The following is an 11,770-nucleotide window of genomic DNA, read 5'->3' on the forward strand; positions in this document are numbered from 1 at the left end:
TAAACAGGATATAAATTATAAAGTAATAAATTTAGAACGTTTTAGCATAGAAATGGATATTGAAATATGTTGCTTAAAATTAATTGAACAAAATATGTATATTGTTAGTTTGTATAGATCTCCACAAGGGAATATTGATTCATTTTTTCATAACTTTGAACAGGCTATGAAAGAATTATTGATTAAAAATGCCATGGTTGCCATTTGTGGTGATTTTAATATAGAAATGACTGCATTACAGAGTCAAAACTCAATATATTTTTCAAACTTACTTAAGTCACTAAATTTGAATTGCACAGTTAAAACTCCCACCCATATTAATTCTTGTATAGATAACATGTTGGTTAATTTTACTGATAATTTATATTATATTAGCTCTTTAGAGGGACATTTTGCTGACCATATTTTTCATGTAATGCAGGTATACCGAGATCATAGGGGAGATCCTAGTAAAAATTATAATAGTGGTTGCAATAAAATTTTAATCAGAAAGCAAACAGAAAATCAAATAAACTTATTCATAAATTTGTTAAAGTATGAAAAGTGGGAAATGATCAACAGATTTAATTCTGGTATGATAACAGTTGATGTTTTATTTGACAATTTCTTTAAGCATTTTGTCAATCTTTGGCATTACTGTTCCCCTCTAGTTAGCAAATCTAATAAATGTAGAGTTAAAAAAAAAGAAAGTACAGTGGTATAATCAGTACTTAGCTAAGGAAAAAGATTACATGTTGAGCTTGTACATGTGATGTTCGTGGCCGGTGGTAATAAAACTGGGTAATAAAATTACACCAATTAAGGAAAACTATTGGACTACATCTTGGTCGGGAGGACGCGGGTTTCACGGACCGTGGGTAAAACTGGACTGGGAGAGAACACTCGCTGCTGGAACGGTAAGGAACGTTGGCGGGAAGAAGTGGCGTGACCTCAGTAGCCAATAGGATCTATTTCAAAAAGTATGGTCTCATATGACGTCACATACATGTAACCGCCAACGGCCAGATTGACAATCAACATTCCTATCTTAACAAATGTATTTTAGATAGCTGACTATTTATATTGGATTCAGATATGTACACCACATTTCCTCTCTTCCAAAGTTGAAAAACACTGCAAAATAACACACTGTTGAAACTCAATTAACACATTAATACAGTAACATCAATAAATTTTCCTTAAACAACAATAAAACAAAATGGTATGAAAGCTTTGGTTATCACAACTAAGACAAATAAAACAACATAATGAAACCAACTAAAATAGAACAAAACAAAATAATTAACAAGTTCAGCCTATCCACGGGATTTCTAACCCGCACAGGATAGCGTCTATCATTGTTGTTGTTTGGGAACAGCTGGCGCGGCATGACAGCTGCCGTCGACGTGTTGCCACGATCAGCTGTTTGTTTACCGTTAGAACGGCACGACACTGAGAGGGGAGGGGAGCGAGCCACACGGCCGCTCGGCGGAGAGTGGGGACTCACCGCTATTGGCTCTCGCCCCACCACCGGCGTCATGACCGGGGGGGGGAGAGGAACTGTCATCGAAAGCGTCAGCTGATTCTACCTGTTTGTTTACATCAGCTGGCTCTCCCTGCACGGCTACAATCTGATCAATATGCCGTCTGGACACAATGCCAGACGTCAATTCAACTTCGTATATAACATTGCTGATCTGCTTAATTACCGTAGCACTAACCCATTTGTCGCGGGTGCGATAGTCCCTAACAATTACATTTTGACCAGGATAAAATAGTCTAACTTTAGTTCCAGAGAAATACTCCTTTTGCTTGTCTTGTCTTTTACTAACTGTCATTGACAGGTTAGGCCTTAATAAATCTAACCTAGTCCTTAATTGCCTATTAAACATCAACTTTGCTGGGGTCTCATTGGTGGTAGCATGAACAGCATTTCGATAATCAAACAATATTCTACTTAAAGCTATATTTACATCTTTCTTATCACGTAAAGCCCATTTGATCTTATTCTTAGCATATTTGACAGAGTTCTCTGCCAAACCGTTACTCATGGGATGGTATGGAGGACTCAAAGTATGTCTGATACCATTGTTTGACATAAAATTATGAAATTCAAATGAGGAAAATGGTGGACCATTGTCACTGTGGACAGTCTCTGACAGGCCAAACCTACTGAACAAATCTCTTAAATGATTTATGGCTACATTGGCTGAAGTGGAAGCTACAGGAAACACTTCCAGCCACTTGCTGTGCGCATCAACAATTAGTAGATACATTTTTCCATTAATCGGACCTAAATAATCCTTTGCCATGGACTTGAGGGATAATGCCACGTATGCAGCTGACACTTGCTAGGGTTATTTCTCTCCATTAAACAGGAAGAACAATTATTTGCCAAGGACACAATTTGATCATCAATATTAGGCCACCAAACATAACTACGAGCTATCGATTTCATTTTGACTATACCCATGTGGGATGAGTGAAGCTCGTCCAGCACATATTTTCTCATTTTGCTAGGCACGACATCTTTGTAACCCCAAACCAATATATTATTTACTATATACAACTCCTCCCTCCTTGCAAAATATGGTAACAACTCCTTGTCATCCCCAGGGATGCTATTGGGCCACCCGTGCCTTACATAAGCAATAACTTTGCATAAAACTAGAGCTTCTATTGTTTCTGCTTGTACATTTTCAAAAGTTAAAGGCACTGAGCTTTCCAAAAGACAATGCAAATAACTGCCCTTCCAGTGGTCATCGTCGCTCACTTCCGGCTCTTTCATTGTCAGTGGTAGCCTGCTGAACGCGTCGGCATTACTGTGATCAGCTGATTTTATATATTCTATATTAAACTTGTACCCTGACAAAAATAAACTATATCGCTGCAACCTGCTGGCGCTAAACACTGACAAACCCTTATGAGGACCAAATATTGATAGAAGCGGTTTGTGGTCCGTACATAAAGTAAATTCCCTACCATACAGATATTGGTTAAATTTCTTCACGCCCCAAACAATTGCTAGAGCCTCTCGATCGATCTGGGAGTAGTTCTTTTCAGCATTAGTTAGCGTTCTAGACTGGTATGCTAATGGTTTTTCAATACCTTCTGGTGTGACAACACTCAGGACCGCACCTAGTCCAAAAGAACTCGCGTCTACCGCCAGCTTCAACGGAAGTTTGCCGTCATAGTGCGCTAAGATAGTCTCGTTACTTAGCAGTTCTTTTACTCTATCAAATGCCTGAACACATTGCCTGTTGAAATCAAATGGAACGTCTTTCTTTAATAAATTGTACAATGGGCTTAAAATGCTTGACAAATTTGGAAGAAATTTGGAATAATAGTTAATTAGCTCAATTAGCGATTTAATTTCTGTGACATTCTTTGGGATAGGTGCGTTCTTGATTGCTTCTAATTTCTTGGGATTGGTGTGCAAACCGTGTTTGTCAATGACAAACCCCAAATACTCTACTTGGTCAGCAAAGAAAGTACATTTACTCTTTTTGACAGTTAAGCCTTTCTCATTCAACCTCTTACACACTTCTCTTAACTTCTCATAATGAGCCTTATCATTTTCAGCGGTTATTAGAATATCATCTAAAAATACTGCAATTTGATCTATACCCTGGAGAGTCTGCTCTATTTTCTTTTGAAAAATAGCACTTGCTGAAGTTATGCCAAAAGGGACACGGGGATAACAAAATAAACCTTTGTGTGTACTTATGGTACACAGTTTCTGAGACTCTGGATCTAACTCTAATTGGGTATATTATGCTTGACACAAATCGATCTTACTAAACTTCTCGCCCTTTTGCAGGTTTGCAAACAACTCATCTATTCTTGGTAACGGAAATTTTTCTACTTCTAAACAAGGGTTCAAGGTTACTTTAAAATCACCGCAAATCCGGACTGAACCACATTTCTTTAATACAGGAACTATGGGCGTACCCCAATCTGAGCTACTTACATGTATTAACACTTTCTCATCTACTAGCCTAGCTAGTTCGTTTTCAACCTTGGCTTTCAGGGAAAAAGGTATTGGCCTAGGTTTGAAATATTTAGGAACCTAGGTTTGAAATATTTAGGAACCGTGTTTTCTTTTACTGTTAACTTTACAGGCTCGCCTTTAAAACAACCTATCTCGTCACTGAAACCTTAGGAAATTCTTTGAACAACTTGTTCTTAAGTTCAAGACAACTATCGGCATCGGTTTTACTTATCTCAAATGACCTGTCATTATTTTTAAACGAAATTTCAACCCCTAGAGCACTTAACCATTCCCTACATATAAGTGGATGAGCACCAGACTTGATGACATACAAGTCCATTACTTTGTTATAATTAACTTCAACTTCGATCTTGCCTACAGGTGTGATAGGTTGATCGGTATAAGAGCTGAGTGTCAACTCACTAGGTTCTAATTTACACATCTGGAAATGAGAATTGTAATATTCCTCACTGCAAACACTCACAGAAGCCCCTGTATCAACCTCAAACGTTAAGCTTTTACCATTAACAATTAAATCAAGCAGAATTGGGTCTACCTTGACCCTGTCAGTCACCTTTTCATTCATCCTAAATAAATTGGCTACATCATCCACAAATTGCTCAGTGTCCCCTGACACCTGATTACTGTCATCAACACCTTCTAGGTAGTTATGTTTGCGATAATTTTTGGAATTCCCAGTGCTTTTACTATCTCTAAAATTAGTCTTATCTCTATTTACAGTTGTACCTTGCCGACCAGCTAACTTAGAACGACACACTTTTGCTATGTGGTTTTGTTTACCACAGAAATGACACTTCACACCTAATAACCTGCACTGTGAACGGAAATGCCCTGTGAGGTCACAACATAAACATTGCGCACTGCCACTGCCACCTGGCGGGGATCGCCGCTGCCATCCAGCAGGCCCAGATGACGTGCCGCCGCTGACCTTGGCTGTCCCCCCTGCTCCCCTCCAGGCCGCTCCAGCGTTGTCGCTCCGTGCTGTCTGGGAATGCGGTGCGCCATTGCCGAATCTCCCCCTCCTGGCCACCACGCTGCTCAACTGATGGATCCGCTCGGGTCTTCCGACTGATAGAGCTGCCGCCGATTTTTCTGCTTGCTCCATTGAAAGCACTATTTTGGTCGCTTGCTCGAACGTTAACGAGGCTTCCGATAAAAGTTTTTGTTTGGAACTTTCACTTCTGATGCCACTCACCAGTCTGTCTCTCAAGTAATCATTTAGGCCGGGTACATACCGAAAGCAACCGGTGATAGCAACGCAATGTCAACGCAACGGCAACTTGAGTTCCCAATGAATGACACACGCAGTTTAATGGGACTGTGTATACCAAAGTGACTGTGACGTGACGGTGATTCAACGGTCACCTGACTGAGCAACGCAGGCAACTCAAGTCACGACATGCTGTAAACTCGAGTCGCCAGTTGCTCTTGTGGAGTGCAGACCGTACTTAACTATGGCTGCTGAACAACAAGAAAATATTAAATTTGCACAGTTTATTGAACAGTTTGTTTGTTTGTATGACCATAACAACAAATCATACAGTAACAGAGTGGTGACAGACAAAGCTTGGCAAGCTGTGGCAGATGAGTTTAAACTCACAGGTAAGAAAAAAATGTAAGCAATTTGTTAATTTCTATGAATATTTTAATACAGTTTTTGTAATTCTTGATAAGCATATAAAATACATTATTTTGCCTAAAACTGTTATTTACATGTTCACTGGAGCTTTGATGGCTTAGTCCCACTGGGACGGTATTGGGTTACATTCAACGAAATAACGTGCGATTTTGTCCCTTATTAAGTAGTTCCGCTTTCTTGAGCGGCGGAAGTCATCGATACATGTGAGGCGTGGCCTAGTGTACTCAAATTGTTCAGGAAAGCTTGCTGTTCCGTCTCTTGCTTTGATAAAGTTGTGCAGCACACATACAGCTTGAACAATTTTTTTTAAGTTACCAGGTTTGCACTGTATTGGTTTTTCCAACACTCTAAACTTCATGCTCATCATACCAAACGCACACTCTACACTTTTACGTCCTCGTGAGAGTCTGTAATTGAACACTCTTTTTGTATCGTTTAAAACACGTCGCGGGTAAGGTCGCATGAGATTTTCGAGAAGTGGAAATGCTTCATCACCACAGAAAAAGAATGGTACAGGTTCATTACTGACATTATTTGGAAGTGCTCTTGGAAGAGGGAAGTCTAGGCTATTTTGTTTTACCCATTTACCCAATGTCGACGAGTGGAAAACTCCTGCATCATTATTTCTTCCGGGGTATCCTACATCAATACTTATAAATGTCCCATCAGCGTCTGCGCAAGCCATCAACACAGTTGAAAAAAAAATGCTTATAATTGTAGTAATTTGAACCAGAATGATCAAAGGATCTAATACGAATGTGCTTGCCGTCTATTGACCCTAGGCAGTTAGGCAGGTTCCATAATTCTTCATATCTTTCAGCTATAGTTTCCCATTGATTTCTGTCGGGTACTGGCATGAAAAGAGGTTGTAATACAGACCAGATAGCTTCACGTTTCAGGAACGATAGCTGCTATTGTAGATACACCTCTAAAGAAGTCGTAAGCTAGTTGATGGTAGCTGCATCCCTCACCCAAAAACCTGAAACATTTACAAACATTTGCAGGGCCGTTACAATTACCAAAAATTTTTTTTCGTTTACATTACATAAAGTTACAGGCTGTTTTTCTTTTTTCAGTGAAGCAATGCAAGGAAAAATGGAAAAATATAAGGACTGTATTTAGAAGACATATTTTCACAAAACCAGTGTCGGGAGCCGGAGGTTCTTCAAAAAAGGAATACTACTTGGCTGATGTGCTGCAATATCTTGTGCCTATTTTAAAAGGTAACCCTAAAAACATTGGAAGCAACCTACCACCACCTCCTGAAACTGATGACCATCAACAACAAACTCTTCAAGAAGAAGAACCAGCTGATTATAGCATTAACGAAATTGCTGATGATGTGGATGATGACGCGACTGAATTACCCCAAGAAGCAGTGCCGAACGTACCTGAACCCGCTAATAACAGCATATCACAGTTCCGGAAGAAACAGTTGGGCAAAAGGAAAGCCGACTACATCACCGTTGGATGAAGCTATGACCAATTATTTTAAAGCAAAATCAATGAAGCCTGCTGAAGATAAATTGGTTCCAGTTGCTGACAATGAAGATAAGTCAGACGAACTTTTTCTGTTGAGTCTTAAAAAAGATATGAAGGAAATGAATTCACGGCAGAAGCGAACTTTTAAAAGAAGAATTTTTAGTTTGATCGATGAAGTTCTAGATGATAGTCCTGGTAAGCAAACGCACGATATGTATTCAAGCTCATCACTACAGTCCTCACGATCACCCAGTGTGCTGACTAATATCATTTCTCCGGGAAATCCTGGCCAGGAGAACGAAGAGTACGTTTTCAACACCTTGACCAATGCATTCGGCATACATTAAGTGACATCATAGTCTTTTTAGTGAAATATTTTATAACTTTCAAATAACAATAAATAAATTCATTTAATCAAACTTACCTTAATGTGATTGTTAATCTTTCGCCCACACCAATTGCGGTTCTGTAGTTAGTATCTTGTTTCAACAGTAGAGGGGTAACTAAATCCAGCAAAAAATCAAAGCTAGCCTTGCTCATCCTGTAGTAGTTGAAAAACTTTTCGGGATATTTTCCCAATTTTTGCAAGGAATGCCACTGACTGCTGTGTAAATTGCTAGAATTGCATGGATGAACACTAAAACGTCTATGCAACTTTTTTTTCTGTTTTTTAAGCACATAGAGAAGTACTGCCTCCTCCTCGGACGAAGACATCGGAACAAGTGACTGGAAAACTTGTCAACTTGGGTTTCTTGTTTATGTACACGTGGTGTAAACCTTGAAGAAACTCCAGTTGACTGAGTTGCGTTGACATTACGTTGCTATCACCGGTTGCTTTCGGTATGTACCCGGCCTTAGCGACGCGCCAAAGTCACAATGGGTTGTCATTTTTTTTTCAAATTTGCAATATACTCGGCAACCGACTCGCCTTCCAACTGTACTCGCTTACTAAAACGATATCGCTCCGCGATGAAGCTAGGAGTCGGGAATAAATGTTTTTGCACAAGTTGCACCAGTTCATTAAATGTCTTTTCCGACGGTTTATTAGGAGTGCACAGGTCTCTCAACAAACTATACGTTTTTACTCCTATCACAGTTAAAAGCGTACTGACCTTTTTACCCGCGTCAATGCTATTACAGTCCACATACAGCTCAAAACGTTCGATGTATGACGCCCAGGTTTCAACTGACCCGTCATATTCCCCGATAACGCCTATTTGCGCCATTATATTAGTTACAGGAAACGGTAATTCGTCTAATTGTACTTTGCCACATCAACTAGTAGCTAAAATAATTTGGTTGCACACTACACTTCCTCCCACACTAATTGGTTTGAAACTAAAGAAAATTCGTACTGTTAATCTCCGTGATGTTCACTCGCCATTTTGTGATGTTCACTCGATCAAAACTGTCCTCGTGTTGTTCGCGCACATGGTGTTCACTGTTGATGTCCAGCGGCGATGTACACTCGGAATTTCGCACTAATTTCCACAAATCCTCGTCGCCATTTGTGATGTTCGTGGCCGGTGGTAATAAAACTGGGTAATAAAATTACACCAATTAAGGAAAACTATTGGACTACATCTTGGTCGGGAGGACGCGGGTTTCACGGACCGTGGGTAAAACTGGACTGGGAGAGAACACTCGCTGCTGGAACGGTAAGCCAGGGCGCATATTGCCACACGTGGCACGGCCCGGGCAGCGCAGCACAGCACAGGGCAGCAGCGGCGAAAAATCTGCGTCGCACAGTTTACCTCGCATATTGGGAAGCAGTTATCATACAGCAGTTCAGTGTCTTGTGTGTTTATTGATATAGTTTTGTTTTATTATAATAGTTTAACATAACAATAACAGTTACCTTGTTTACCTAGTTTGTTACCTTGTTTAAAACCTTGTATGATGAGCATGTTGTCAAAATATTTGGATTTGAGTTCTGACTCAGATTCTGATGCCGACCTAGATTTATTATTACTACTTCATCAGAGAACAAGAAAGAACAAGCGTAGAAACAGTGACTACCTGAAAAAAAGAAGTTCTCATGGTGAATTTGTTCTGACAAAAGAGTTGTGTAGTGAAAGGTTTACGAACTATTTTCGTCTCAACAAAGCGGAATTCCAAGAAGTTCACAGCCTGGTCCAACCTCTTATTTCTTCCGAGGGATGTAATGCTCAAAAACCAATTGGGAGTGAAGAAAAACTAGCAGTATTTCTAAGGTAAGTTTTTATTTATAAGTATAACACCAATATGAAAACGTGTAAGTACAATGAAAAAAATGGAAAAATCAAATTGCCTTACTGTAATAATCTAAAAACATTAGGTGTTAAAGGTATTGATAAAAGAGACCAGTGAAGACGTTGGCAAACTGGGGTTTTCAGGGGCGTAAGGCGAGGTCGACGTTGAACGATGTCCTAGAGCTGAAGAAGAGGTAGAAGTTTCCGGAGACAAGACGTTTGGAGAACGTGACCAGTTGTCATACGTTAACTGACGATCCTCATACATAGGCTGATGAACTTGATGCCGGGGCTGTTGTGGGGAATGGGTAGGTTGTTGAATGTTCAGCAAACGTGCTTCCTCGTCGGTTACTGACAGAAAGACATTCCTTCTCACAATATGCTGGGATGAAGGAGGCATTTTTTTTTGTTAGCTCATACATCGACATGAAAAATAGATGTAAATCATCTGAAGGAGCTATTTTTTCATCCAGTTTTTTTCTTTCTTTAGCCCGCTCTGTTGCCCTCTGCTCACGCTGTTCAATAGCTTTTACTATTACGGTGTCAACTTCATGTTTTTTAAATTTCTTTTGTGGTCTTGATGGTGGTGGCGATAGATTATCTGTAGGTTCCTTTACAGACAAATAAACTGAGTTAACTCTTTCAACGTCGGCTGTGTCTGGCTGAGACTCTTCATCAACTATTCCGGTAATGTTTATTTTCGACGTCCCTGGTTCTCTTCTGCCTGCTGTGTTTCTGGTTGTCCTCGTAGTTGTGGTTCAGAGTTGGGGTCATCATTGGTAAAACTTGTTTCTCGATTTTCATTAACCATGTATTGCAACAAAAATTCCATTTGAGCTTGAAACCTCCATGGTTTAATATCTGTTGCTGCTGCACCACTTTTCATCATACGCTTTTGCCGGCGTAGAGCATCTCTATGGTTGTTCCTTAATATCTTCCACATAGATTTTACCTCTTCAACTGAAAAAGAGAGAGAAAACGTAATACTTATTTTATTTATAACGATAAACAGGTAAGGGGATTCCACACTGGAAAATGACCATTTACCAAAAACAATTTTGTTGCATACGTTTGTTCCGCTAGGCTAAACCAGAACTATCTACTGCAACTATTAAGTTATCTATTGCATGAAAGTAGCATATATATTTTTTTGTTGTAGGTATCTGGCTTCTGGTGACAGCTACACAAGCATCGGCTACAGTTACCGGATGGGAGATAGAACAGTAGCTAACATTGTGAATGAGGTCTCCGTCGCAATATGGACAACTATGCAGCCGGATTATTTGCCACAACCTACATCAGAGACGTGGCTGTCGATTGCGTCTGATTTTAATTCAAGATGGAATTTTCCTCACTGTGTGGGGGCGATTGATGGGAAGCACATTGTTATAAAGAAACCAAACAAATCTGGATCATCATACTACAATTACAAACACACTTTCTCCATCGTCCTAATGGCAGCTGTTGACGCTACATCAAAATTCACTTTCATCGATGTAGGATCCATGGGGAGATTCAGTGACGGTAATATTTTTTTCAAGTTGCGAATTGGAAAAAAAATGGTAAGAGGAAGTCTTAAACTGCCCTCCCCTTCTGAACTTCCCTCCTTTCAACATAGTATGCCATACGTGTTTGTGGGGGATGGGGCCTTCCCGCTAATGTGCAACTTGATGAGACCCTACCCAAAGAAGCAAGTTACGGACAACCATGAAAATAAGGTGTTCAACTACAGGCTTTCACGGGCCAGACAAACTGTTGAGTGTGCTTTTGGAATTCTAGCATCGCGATTCCGCGTATTCCAAAAACCATTCGAGATTAAAGTTTCTAGCGTTGTCAGTGTCGTAAAAGCAGCTTGTTTGCTACATAATTATCTGCGCAGAAATGCTGCAGTAAATGTGGATAGTGAAGATGTTTCAACTGGACAATTACCAAAAGAGCAACTGGTTCCAGTATCAAGGAATCGAGCAAGAAGTGTACAAGCAGCTTTTGCAGTAAGACAGAAGTACACTGCATACTTTAACTCAGTAGGAAGTGTGGAGTGGCAGGATGAACGAGTCTCTGAAGGACAATATTAAATTCATGTTTGTAGTTGGTCTACGACTGGAGTTAACCCACTGGAGGTTGTATCTTCTGATTGTCCATACTGTTAGAAATATAAGTCATTGGCATGTTATATGACTCATTTAAAAAATTGACATCCTACACAAAGTAGGCCTATCCTCCATTGTTTTAGTTTTTATTTTATATAAAGCCTTTTTTGTACACAGAATTATAATTCTTTCATACAAATGTTTACAATAAAACTAAATTTTTGTGGTAAAAAATTTAATGTAGTAAAATAATTTCTGTTCCTGACATTTTATATCTCAAAATAACTAATTTTTACAACATTTTACAAGAATCGTGTATTTATTTCTAAATAATATT

The 11,770-nt window shown here is 39.5% G+C and overlaps 1 pseudogene; it reads left to right on the forward strand.

Moving 5' to 3' along the window:
* The first annotated feature begins 5,219 nt into the window (after nt 1-5,219).
* Nucleotides 5,220-7,727, forward strand: LOC124370493 (annotated as a pseudogene).
* Nucleotides 7,728-11,770: the final 4,043 nt, after the last annotated feature.

This window comes from Homalodisca vitripennis, unplaced genomic scaffold (assembly GCF_021130785.1).
Source record: "Homalodisca vitripennis isolate AUS2020 unplaced genomic scaffold, UT_GWSS_2.1 ScUCBcl_246;HRSCAF=1760, whole genome shotgun sequence".
NCBI lineage: Eukaryota > Metazoa > Arthropoda > Insecta > Hemiptera > Cicadellidae > Homalodisca > Homalodisca vitripennis.